General features: G+C 43.5%; 1 long non-coding RNA gene across 6 annotated transcripts in view; it reads right to left on the bottom strand.

Annotated features, from left to right (window-relative positions):
• The window catches only part of LOC138757357 (uncharacterized), a 116,266-nt gene that overhangs the window by 47,796 nt on the left and 56,371 nt on the right, over window positions 1-12,099 (bottom strand). The gene's annotated exons all lie outside the window — the stretch shown is intronic.

Here is a 12,099-nt window from a genome sequence, read left to right as displayed (position 1 = left end):
CAGACTTCACTAAATATCAAGGCAGGAACAAGGGGATTTCATGATCTCCTGAAGTTTGTTCATCTGTGTTTGTTCAGAGGTGCTACATTATCTGTTTATAAGAAAGGTTTCCTCTTGGTGCTTGTTAATAAGATACTTTACACTCCTTCGAAACTATTTTAGCACAGCATTTTGGATGTGCTATCTACTCAAAATTTGGGGGCCAATCAGCAGTTTTGAGTCCTTTTCTACCTAGTCAGATATGAGCTGCTTGTGATTACCAATCCTGGATATTGGATGAGGACTAGTGTGACCAGGAACAGCCACAGAAACAACAGGAAGAGACTAATTGTTAGACACCTGTGGCTATGGAAGGCATAGAGCTGTATCGTGCAGGAATACCATACAGCAAACACAGGGAGCCAAGCTAAGGTGTAGTTCTTTCAATATATTGAGCCATCATTCTTTCAATATATTGGCTCTTTTCCAGTGGATGTAGGAGTCACCATTGCTATCATTATCTTTGAGGGTCTTCTGGAAATATTTGCTGGAATTCCCAGACAGCAAATCACAAATATATGAGATAAGGGATTATAGAGGCTTCATTATCAAGGGTAGTAAGTATGTCAATTCTTTGTGCCACAAAGCCCCCCCCCCCCCCCCCCGCCAGAGTGAGATGTTGCTCAGGTTTCAGTTCCGGCTAGTTTCTCATCTGTTCAGGACATCATACAGTTGGCTCCAGATCGCCCAGGAGTTCTCAAATAAAAAACAATCTTCAGCACGAATGTGTAGTCAAAGTAAGATCTTTCTGCAGATTTCTGTTGGGCACCTAGGAAGGCAGTTATGTGTGAGGTGGCTTCATACTCATGCAGGTGAGCAAGTTTAAAATGCATTGCTTTATGAGGTTTCCAAGTGCAGATTGGAAGAAAGTGAAATATGAATGGATACATTTCTATATTAGATGTGGAGACAGAAAGGTAAAAGAGGAAAGAATGATTAAAAAAAAACATGGAAAATTATTAGTAATAAAAACCATACCCCTCTGAATTATTAACTTCAAATCCAAACCCCTTCCTGAACTCTGATTTTAAAATTTAGATAGAATTTTATCTCCTTGCAAATACCAGAGGCCACCAAGTCACCGGACAATAAATTTCTCAATATAAATGGTCTCTATATGTAATTGTATAAGAGGGATACCTTAGTTATGAGTTCCTTTATTAAGTGCTTCCTTTTTTTCCAAGTGTATATTGGGATAAATGCACCGTTATAAGTGAAAGAAGGATTAATAACTCAGGGCCCATTTAATTGAATGAAAACATGAAGTAGATGATATCAGCATCCCAGAAATTTAACTTCCATCGGCCTTCAAAACCTGCCAAATGTGTTAACTCTTTCGTTTTATCATAATGTTGTTTTGCAAAATTATTTTAAAAGGGGCACACACAGATTAATGATCATCATATCAGAGAAGTGACAGTTATTACAGCACAGAAAGGCAACATTTGATAGACCAAATTTTTTTGGGCAGAGTATCCCATACAGTCAGTCTTATTCCCCTATTATTTCTTGAGAGGCCTGCAAATTATTTTGCCTTATGTGCCCATTAAATTTCCTTTTGAAAAAGGTCTAACATTCTTCGCTGTCTCAGAGCCATTGATATCCAGATCATTTCCGTTCTCTGTGCAATAATGTTTAGCCAAGGTTATGCTCTGTGTCAGTTTTCCTATCATTTTGGATCTGTGAACTCAATGGTAGAAAGGTCTGCTAATGGAAAATCATAATCCTGTACATCTCTATCCAATCACCTGTCAGCCCTCAATATCCATTTAATTCTTCAATCGACTTAAAAAAAATTCTTAACAGACCAAGTCCAAGAGCAGTGAATATAAATATATATGGGTTTTCAAAGAAATGATGTAGATAGATTCCTGCAGTAGAAAGCATCACATTTCTCCCTAGAAAATTAGACAGATAAAAATAATTTGAGGTTTTTGAATCAAGATCAAAACAACAGACTAAGATAAATAGCTCATTATCCTTATATCTCTATTTTGATGCCCAATAGTCAGTGAGAATTGGAGCAACAAATCTGTAGAGAGACCAGACAGTTGGAAGAAACATAAGGTTGTGACAGTCAGAGATTTTAACTTTCCACGTATTGACTGGGACTCCCATACTGTAAAAGGGCTGTGTGGCTTGGAGTTTGTCAAATGTGTTCAAGAAAGTTTTCTAAATTACATATAGAGGTATCAACTACTAGAGAGAGTGCAATACTGGATTCTCATTAGAGAACAAGACAAGATAGGTGACAAAAGTATGTGTAGGGAACATTTTGGGTCTAATAGTCATAATACCATTAGTTTCAAGTTAATTATGGAGAAGGATAGGTTTGGGCCTCAGAATGAGATTCTAAATTGGAGAAAGGCTAATTTTGAGGAAATGAGAAAGGATCTAGAATGCATGGATTAGGATAAGCTGTTCTCGGGCAAGGATGTGCGAGGTAAGTGGAAAACCTTCAAAGGTGAAATTTTAAGAGTATAGAGTTTGTATGTTCCTGTCAGGATTAAAGACAAGGTTAGCAGGCACAGGGAACCTTGGTTTTTGAGGGATATTGAGGATTTGGTTCAGAAGAAGAGAGAGGTGTATAGCAGGTATTGGTAACATGGAGCAAATGAGGTACTTGAGGAGTATAAAAAAGGAAAGAAAAACCTCAAGAAAGAAATCAGAAAGGCTAAAAGAAGACATGAGGTTGCTTTGGCAGACAATGTAAAGGAAAATCCTAAGGATTTCTAAGAGCAAAAAGATAGTAAGGAACAAAATTGGTCCCCTTGAAGATCAGAGTTGTCAGCTTGATATGGAGCTAAAAGAGATGGAGGAGATAATAAATGTTCTTTTTCATCAGTATTCACTCAAGAAATGGGCAATGAGTCATGAGAAGGAGGAAAACAAGCAGTGAGAACATGGAACCTATACAGATTAAGGAGGAGGAAGTTCTTGCTGCCTTAAAGCAAATAAGGGTGGATAAATCCCCAAGGCCTGACAAGATATTCTCTCGGACTTTGATGGAGGCTAGTGTAGAAATTGCAGAGGGTCTGGCAGGAATATTTAAAATGTCCTTAGCCACTGGTGAGCTGGAGGTCTGGAGGGTAGCTTATGTTGTTCCATTGTTTCAAAAAGGTTCTAAAAGTAACTCTGGAAATTGTAGGCCAGTGAGCCTGACATCAGTATTAGGTAAATTATTGGATGGTGTTCTTGGAAATTGGATATACAATTATTTGGAAAGCCATAAACTGATTAGCAATAGTCAACAAAGCTTTGTGCATGCTAGATCATGTTTAACCAAATGTAAAGATTTTTGAGGAGGTTATCAGGAAAGTTGATGAATGAAAGGCTGTGGATTTTGTCCACATGGATTTTAGTAAGGTATTTGACAAGGTCCCACATGGGAGGTTAGTCAGCAAGGTATTAAGTATTAAGTATTAAGCATTAAGTATTCATGGTTAAGTAGTAAACTGGATTTGACAATGGCTGGAAGGGAGAAGCTAGTGAGTACTGGTGGATGATTGCTTCCTAGACTGGTTGCCTGTGACTAATAGTGTGCCTCAGGGATTGGTGCTGAGACCATTGTTGTTTGTTATCTATATCAATGATCTGGGCGATAATGTGGTAAATTGGATCAGAAAGTTTGCAGAAGACACTAAGTTTGGAGGTGTTCTAGACGGCAAAGAAGGTTTTCAAAGCTTGCAGAGGGATCTGGACCAAATGGAAAAATGGGATGAAAAATGGCAAATAGAATTTAATGCAGACATGTATGAGATGATGCATTTTGGAAGGACAAACCAAGAAAGGACATACACAGTAAATGATAGGGCATTGAGGAGTGTGGTAGAACAAAGGAATCTGGGAATACAGATACATAATTCCCTGAAAGTGGTGTCACATATAGATAGAGTTGTTAAGAAAACTTTTGGCCCTTCATATATCAATGTATTGAGTATAGGAGTTGGAATATTATGGTAAAGTGGTATGACATTGGTGAAGCCAATTTTGGAGTGTTGTGTACAGTTTTGGTCAGGTAACTACAGGAAAGATAGTAATAAGATAGAAAGAGAAAAGAGAAGATTTTCTCGGATGTTGTCAGGGCTTCAGGAACTGGTATACAGAGAAAGGTAACAAAGATTAGGATTTTATTCCCTAGAGTATAGAAGAATGAGGGGAAATTTGATAAAAGCTTTTAAAATTATGAGGGTGATAGACAGAGAAAATGTAAATAGGCTTTTTCTACTGAGGGTCAGTGAGTTACAAACCAGACGACATGGGTTAAGAGTGAAAGGGGAAAGGTTTAGGGAAATTGAGGAGGAATTTCTTCACATAGAGAGTGATGGGAGTGTGGAATGAGCTTCCAGCTGAAGTGGTGAATGTGGACTCAATTTTAACTTTTAAGAAGAATTGGTCAGGTACATGGATGGGAGAGTTATGGAGAGATATGGACTGGGTGCAGGTCAGTGGGACTAGGTGAAAAAAAGTGGTTCGGCACAGACTAGAAATGCTGAAGGGGGCCTGTTTCTTTGTTTCTGCATTGTAATATTCTATGGTTTTATGCACTTTTATCTGTAATGGACCTGCTGTGATTATTCAGGTACTCAATCTGTTTTTTTAACACACCTCATTCACTAACTCGGTGCATTCCTGTAATCATTTCTCAGCCTCCAATGATAACCTCCTGGTTTTCCTGATCTTTGCCTTTTAGGCTCTCACTGTATACAGGTCGCAGGAACTTTGCCAAGTGGTCCAAATTGTCAAAATGCAATTTCAGGAAAGAACATTAGGCATCGCTTTTCATAGTGTAGCTGTGATCAAGTATGCTGGAATCTTTGGTATAACAGGTTATATGCTGGTGATAACTGAGCCGGGTTTACAGACAGCCCGAATTAAAAGTTACCCTCTATAATTTGTAATGCATTGGAATTGTCCGTTTCTTGTTTGAAAAGAACAAACATGGTTACTGTAATAGTACAGATTCTATCACCAATGTGTATATGTACAGATGGTAGTGTAGGATGACTGTGATTGGCTGAGAGCATAGCCACACCTACTGGCATGTCTTAAAGGATTGATCCGAACCAGACCAGGTCATTCTGGACTGGTCAACCTACTTGTGATATGCTCCAGTCTTTTAGTTAATAAAAGCCTTGGTTTGGATCAACAAGTCTTTGGTTCTTTCAACATGCTCTACAATTTTATTAACTAAAAGGTTTTGAAGATATGGAGTGTATGCTACGGCTGAAATGATTCGACATCGACCCACAGTCAGCTAAAGCCTCGAATGACTTTAAGCGCTGGGTGAGATGCTTCGAAACATATTTACAGCACCCTGACCCTGCCGTGATAGAGGGCAGCCATCGACTACTAATATTGATGACTATGGTGTCCCTGAGAGTCCACCAGAGTGTCCAGGACGCAACCACTTACACCGCAGCCATGAAGGTGCTAAAAGGGCTCTACGAGCTACCGACGAACAGAGTCTATGCTCGGTACAAACTTGCTACGAGGAGGCAATAGCCCGGTGAGTCCTGTAGAGCTTATATTCAGGCACTAAGAGCAATGGGCAGGGACTGTGCCTGCACAGACAGAACTGCTGCGGAGATCACAGACGATCTCAGTTGGGATGCCTATGTGGCCGGGATTTAATTGAATGAGGTGAGGCAGCGCCTGCTAGAGCACGGGGAAGAAAACCTAGAGGATGTGAACTGGATCGCAGAGACGATGGAGGCTGCGGTCTTAAGTATGGACGTGTACTCTCGGGGCTGGACCCCACACTCTGATGTGAGTAGGATGCCCTCCCTCTACCCTACTACTGTTGCTACGCTGCCCGATGCAACCCCAAAGTGTTACTTCTGTGGGAGGAACAAGCACACCAGGTCCCAGTACCGGCAAGAAAAGCCAGGTGCCAGAAGTGCCTTAAAAACTGCCACTTTGCTGTAGTCTGTCGCTCCAAAATGGCCACCGTCAAACACAGTGCCTCTTGTGAAGCCTAATCACCACCCTCCATTTCAAACACTTCTTCCTCAGTGCTCTTGTCCAACGAGAGTGATAGCTCCACCGCGTGGTAGCGCCTGACGTCACAGGGCAGACGCCGAGTGCGGAAGGTACAACCCACCCTCGCCGCAATGACATTCAGCCTACCTCACGAAACAACGCCTGACCAGGCCCCAGCCCCGACCTCAATGGCTGCTGCCACTGCCGACTGGTAGCCTTCTTCTCCAGAACCCTCCAGGGTCCTGAGAGCCGACACTCCTCTGTCGAGAAGGAGGCCCAGGCCATAGTCAAAGCAGTACGTTGTTGGAGACACTACCTCACTGGCAGGCGCTTTACACTGCTGACTAACTAATGCGTGGTCTCCTTCATGTTTAGCAATACCCAGTGAGGTAAGATCAAGAATGATAAAATCGCCAGGTGGAGAATCGAGCTCTCCACCTGTATAGGCCTGGTAAACTCTACAACCCGCCAGATGCACTCTCCATGGGGACTTGCGCTAACATACAACTGGACAGGCTGCAGAGACTCCACGAGGAGCTCTTTCATCCAAGGGTCACTAGGTTTGCGCACTTTGTCAAAGCTCGCAACCTGCCCTACACGGTCGAGGAGATTCGCTCCATGACCCGAGCCTGTCCGGTGTGCGCTAAGTGCAAGCCCCACTTCTTCCGTCCAAAGAACACCCACGTCATCAAAGCCACCCGCACCTTTGAGTGTCTCAACGTAGACTTCAAGGGGCCCATACCGTCGACCAACTGTAACACCTACATCCTTTTCGCCTTCGATAAGTACTCCCACTTCCCGTTCACTGTGCCCTGCTCAGACATGACTGCCTCCTCAGTCATAGAGGCCTTGCACAGCATCTTCGTCATTTTTGGGTACCCCAGTTACATCCACAGTGACAGCGGGTCCTCGTTTATGAGCGCAGAGTAGCGGCAGTTCCTTCTGGAGCTTGGTATTGCTTCAAACAGGACCACCAGCTATAACCCACGCAGTAATGGGCAAGTCAAAAGAGTGAATGCCACCATCTGGAAAGCGGTTTCGCTTGCCCTCTGGTCCAAAGGTCTCCCCATCTCTCGCTGGCAGGATGAGCTCACTAGTGCCCTACACTCCATCTGCTTCCTCCAATGCACTGCGACCAATGCCACCCCCCCATGAAAGGATGTTCTCTTTCCCGAGGAAATCTGAATCAGGAACGACCATACTGGCGTGGCTCACGGTTCCCAGTCCAGTCCTCTTATGACACCACGTCTGGTACTCAAAGAATGACCCCTTGGTTGACCGAGCGACTCTGCTCCATGTGAACCCGCATTATGCCTACATTGAGTACCCGGACAGGCGGGAGGACACAGTCTTGGTAAAGGACCTAGCCCAAACAGGATCAGGCACAGCAGTGCCTTTAACCCAACCTCCCCCTATTCCTTCTCCCCCAGGTCATGTGCTTGAACAAAGGGACCAGCATCACCCCACCAGCTCAGGCCAGACCGTCGACAATGCCATTGGGGAATTTAGCGAAGCAGTGGCCACCCCCTTAGAGCCTGCCGGCGACACGACTCCGATGACCCCAATCCTGGCACCATGGCGGTCACGTCAGATGGTCAGGCCCCCTGACCAGTACAGCCCCTAACCTCCATCCACCCTGGGGTCAGTTCGCAAAGAAGGGGTGAATGTGATAGTACAGATTCTATCACCAATGTGTATATGTACAGATTGTAGTGTAGGATGACTGTGATTGGCTGAGAGGTAAGCCACACCTATTGGCAGGTTTTAAAGGATTGCTCCTAGCCAGACTAGGTCATTCTGAATTGGTCGGCCTACTTGTGATATGCTCCAGTCTTTAGTTAATAAAAGCCTTGGTTTGGATCAACAAGTCTTTGGTTCTTTTGACGCGCTCTACAGTTATTTAAATAAAGAAATAATGTATTAAAGTTAATTAGTATTGTACTTGGGAATGGAAAATATTCTGCAGCATTTCACATCACGGTGACCTGATGAGAGATTGCGTCCATAATTTTCTCAATGGTCAGTTTCCCCCCGACTACAGGAGTCTTTCCTCCTCTCTAGTGAAAGGCAGCAAATCAATCTAGTGAATTTCTCAAGTCTCTTTTGTGGCTTATCGCACAATGGCATTTCCAAAAGTCTGATGCTGTGAAATTTCCCTACTCCCATCACTGAGCATTGGTCGCAGAGGATATTAATCCTTCGTCCTTAAGCCCGTTATGGAGCAATAACTATAGTTTTACATTCAGACAGGTAGACAGAAAGATGCTGCATGAGAAATGGCACCAGGAAGAAAACAATCAATAGCAGGAAAAGGAGAAAATAATACTTCTGATTCAGTCATGTTTTAAACAAAAATAGCTTTGTGCTTAGGAATGTTTTAAATAAGTGCATCCACTCTATGTTGTTTGAAACATGATCTTTGTTTATTTAAATTTTAAGGCTGCATGTAAGCTATGACAATGTGTTCTTGTTCAATCAGTGACTCATTGTTGAACAAGGTTAAGAGAGAATTAAACTGTTTATTTCTAAAGTGGTAGTAGCATGAATAGACTTCCAGCTTTCATAGCCACAGATCAGAAGGATGGCAGACAGCCAAAGGACTGATCCATTGGCCCAACAGGAATAAGAATAGCAATTAGATATATCAGTCAAATAGTAAGAAGTATATCTAATAGTTTGGTACGGACGAGATGGGCAAAAGGACCTGTTTCTGTTCTATGGTTCTTTATTGCCAATCTGACATGGACATAATACTCTTTATTGGACTAAATAAATAAGAATCTGAGTTAGATGGCTTGATGTCCAGCTGCAGGATTTACCTCACACTCTGGGAATCTTGACTAAGCAATGTAAAAAGTAATTATTCTCTTGGTGCTTGGAAACTAAATTAGGGTTCCAGGGGCATGCGACACCAAAGCAGGTTCTTTGGCTCAATTTGACCCTGACTGTGATATGGCCCTATTTGGCCCATATCGGTCCAAACTATTCATATCCATGACCCTGTTCAAATGTATTTTTTGGAAGTTCCTTCCATGTACATAGCAACCTCTGCGTGGAAGCTGTTGTCCGTTAGATCCCTTTTAAATTTTTCACCTTCAACCTGTGCCCTCTTGTTTTAGACTCACCTACCCTGTGAAAAGGTCTGTGATTACCAATCTTATCTATGCCCCTCAAGACATTATAAGGTCAGCCCTTCACTTCCTTTGTTACTAATCAAACAGTCTCAGGCTATTTTGCCTGTCCTCACACCAAGCATTCCTGTCTCAGCAACATCCTCCTGAGTTTTTGCTGCCCAATCTCTGGCAGAATAGCATTCTGCACCCTTTCTCGAATTATTGTACAAAATGTCCAACTTGTGTCCTTATGAGATTTCATGTTGGAATAGAGAGTTGTGTTGATTTGAAAGGACCCTAACATACAACTCATTGGTTTAATAGCTACAATTAGCTGTTTGCATATAACCTTAACTGAGACGAACCAGCAGTTTATTTTTGTCAAAGGTAAAATTACATAACTGATGCTTCAGGCTAGAGCCCTTCATCAAAGTATGGAAAAATGTCAGCAGGTGTCCAAACAAAAGAGTAGGGGGGAAGGTGTGGTCGCAAAGGCACACCTTCCCCAATGGCAGGTGGAGAAAGGAGAGAGAGGACAGCAGTGATTAAGGGGAGGAAGGATGGCTAGGTGAATAGAAGGGGAAGGGAGGGAGGAGAACTGGAAAGGGGAAGGGAAGGGGAGGGGGAGAGGGAAGAGGAGAGCAGGTTAATTAGCAGGAAAACTGAAAAGTCGATGTTATAGTTGAGTGAGTCACCTACATCCGGCATTTTCAACAGGATCACACTACCAGACTCATCTTCTCCTCTCTGCCCCTCTCTGCCTTCCATAGAGACTACTCCCTCTGTGAATCCCTTGTGCACTCATTCCTCCCCGCCAATTGCCCACCCAACACCTCCCCCTGTGTCTGTAGGAGATGCCACACATACCCACACCTCCTCGCTTACTATGGTCTGGGGCCCCAAACAGATCTTTCAAGTGAAGCAACACTTCACTAGTTTATCCGCAGGACTGATTTACTGAATCCGGTGGTCCCTTTGTGGCCTACATCTGAGAGACTGGGTGCAGATTGGGAGATTGCTTTGCTCTGTCTGCACCAGTAACAGGGACCTCCCAGTGGCCAACCATTTCAGTTCTGTATTACGCTTTCAGACTCACATGTCTGACCATGGCCTTGTGTAGTATCCCACCAAGACAACCCTCAAATTGGAAGAGCAACACAATTTTCTGTCTGGGCACTCTCCAGCCAGATGGCCTTAACATCAATTTTTATGGTTTCTGCTAACCTGATCTCCTCTTCCCCCTCCCCTTCCCTTCCCCTTTTCAGTTCTCCTCCCTCCCTTTCCCCTCTATTCACTTAGCCATCCCCACTCCTCTTAATCACTGCTGTCCTCTCCCTCCCTTCTCCACCTATTACCTCGAGCCTTTGTGACCACATTTTTCCCCCACTCATTTGTTTGGATGCTTGCCAACATTTTTCCATACCTTGGTGAAGGGCTCTAGTCCGAAACATTAATTGTGTATTTTTACCTTTGCTGTGCATCTTGGCGCCTCACAGTTCGGTGGGCAGCAACCTCCTTTGAAGAAGACCGCAGAGCCCACCTCACTGACAAAAGACAAAGGAGGAAAAACCCAACACCCAACCCCAACCAACCAATTTTCCCCTGCAACCGCTGCAACCGTGTCTGCCTGTCCCACATCGGACTTGTCAGCCACAATCGAGCCTGCAGCTGACATGGATTCTTACCCCCTCCATAAATCTTCGTCCGCGAAGCCAAGCCAAAGAAGATGTGAAGAACACTGCTTGACCTGCTGAGTTTCTCCAGCTTTGTGTTTTTACTTCAATCACAGACTCTGCAGATTTTTGTGTTTTTTACTTCTGTTTCTTCTTGTCAGTCAGTCAGTTCCACTAATATCTCAACCTACATTTCAAATTATGAACCAGACATCCATGACTTTAAGGACCATCTTGAATCTGGGTGGAATGTGTGTGAGTGCTTGTATATGCATACACATGTGAACAGGCAGTAAGGGTTGTTAGTTAGCTCCAATAGAAATGCATCTGACAGTTCATTGATGAGTTGTTTGCCTGTCACTAATTTTGCAAAGTTTGCAGTCCGAACAATTAGGCATCCTACTTTATAACTTTAGCTAGTTTCCCTGTATGTAGGGCAACCATTCGCAACGGGGGTCCTATGCCTCCTCCAACCCCCACCCCCACCCTGGGAGCCACAGTACATTTAAGTAAAAGCCTTGCTTTCTTTTCACCTCACATAAAACATTTTTTTTTAATGCAGTCGGTAGGAAAGAAGTACCGAAGAAACTAAAACTTGACTGCTTCACAGGGAAGGGGGCCCATAAACTTTGAGCAGAGTCCTAAGGGAGCCATAGCCAAAAGGAAGATTGAGAAAGGCTGGTGTAGGGCATCACCTCCGCTTGTATGACGATTAGTCAACTGGGTAACTTGTGAACCGAGGGGTGCTCTATTCCTTCTAATGGTAGCTGGTGTGGAACCACTAGGGAGGCCTCACCTGGGTATACATCAGATCCTCAAAGAGCTGCCACAACCTCTTGTCCCACAGCATTCCTAGTTCCCTGATGTTTTACCCTCCTCATTGATTCAAGGGATTGATAGTCAGAGACAAATATTCCTGATAACACTAGTATGAACCCCAACTAATGGTGTCCAACATCACTCCAAAAAAATCCATGTTACAAATAGATCTATGATGGAGGAATGAATAGGCCCAGGGTACCCTTCCAATACCAGAGCTTCAATAGATTCATACTCTAGTACTCTTCATCCAGAATCTCCAGAATAACTGGGCTGTTCTCTGCTCTGTACAACATTGTACAGCAGCAAAATAATTACAGCAGGAACAAGGAACTATGCCAACAGCAAATCAATTGTTTCCATTTGAGATTAATCTACCTGCTCACCGATAGGAACTCCCCACAACTGACCACCTTCATACTGCTTGCCTGGCCTCCACACAATGCTTGGTTCTATTTGTGAGCTGTGGTCCA

The sequence above is a fragment of the Narcine bancroftii genome, chromosome 3 (genome assembly GCF_036971445.1).
Source record: "Narcine bancroftii isolate sNarBan1 chromosome 3, sNarBan1.hap1, whole genome shotgun sequence".
Taxonomy (NCBI): domain Eukaryota; kingdom Metazoa; phylum Chordata; class Chondrichthyes; order Torpediniformes; family Narcinidae; genus Narcine; species Narcine bancroftii.
The sequence above is the reverse complement of the archived record's forward strand: the minus strand, read 5'-3'. Positions and strand labels throughout refer to the sequence as shown.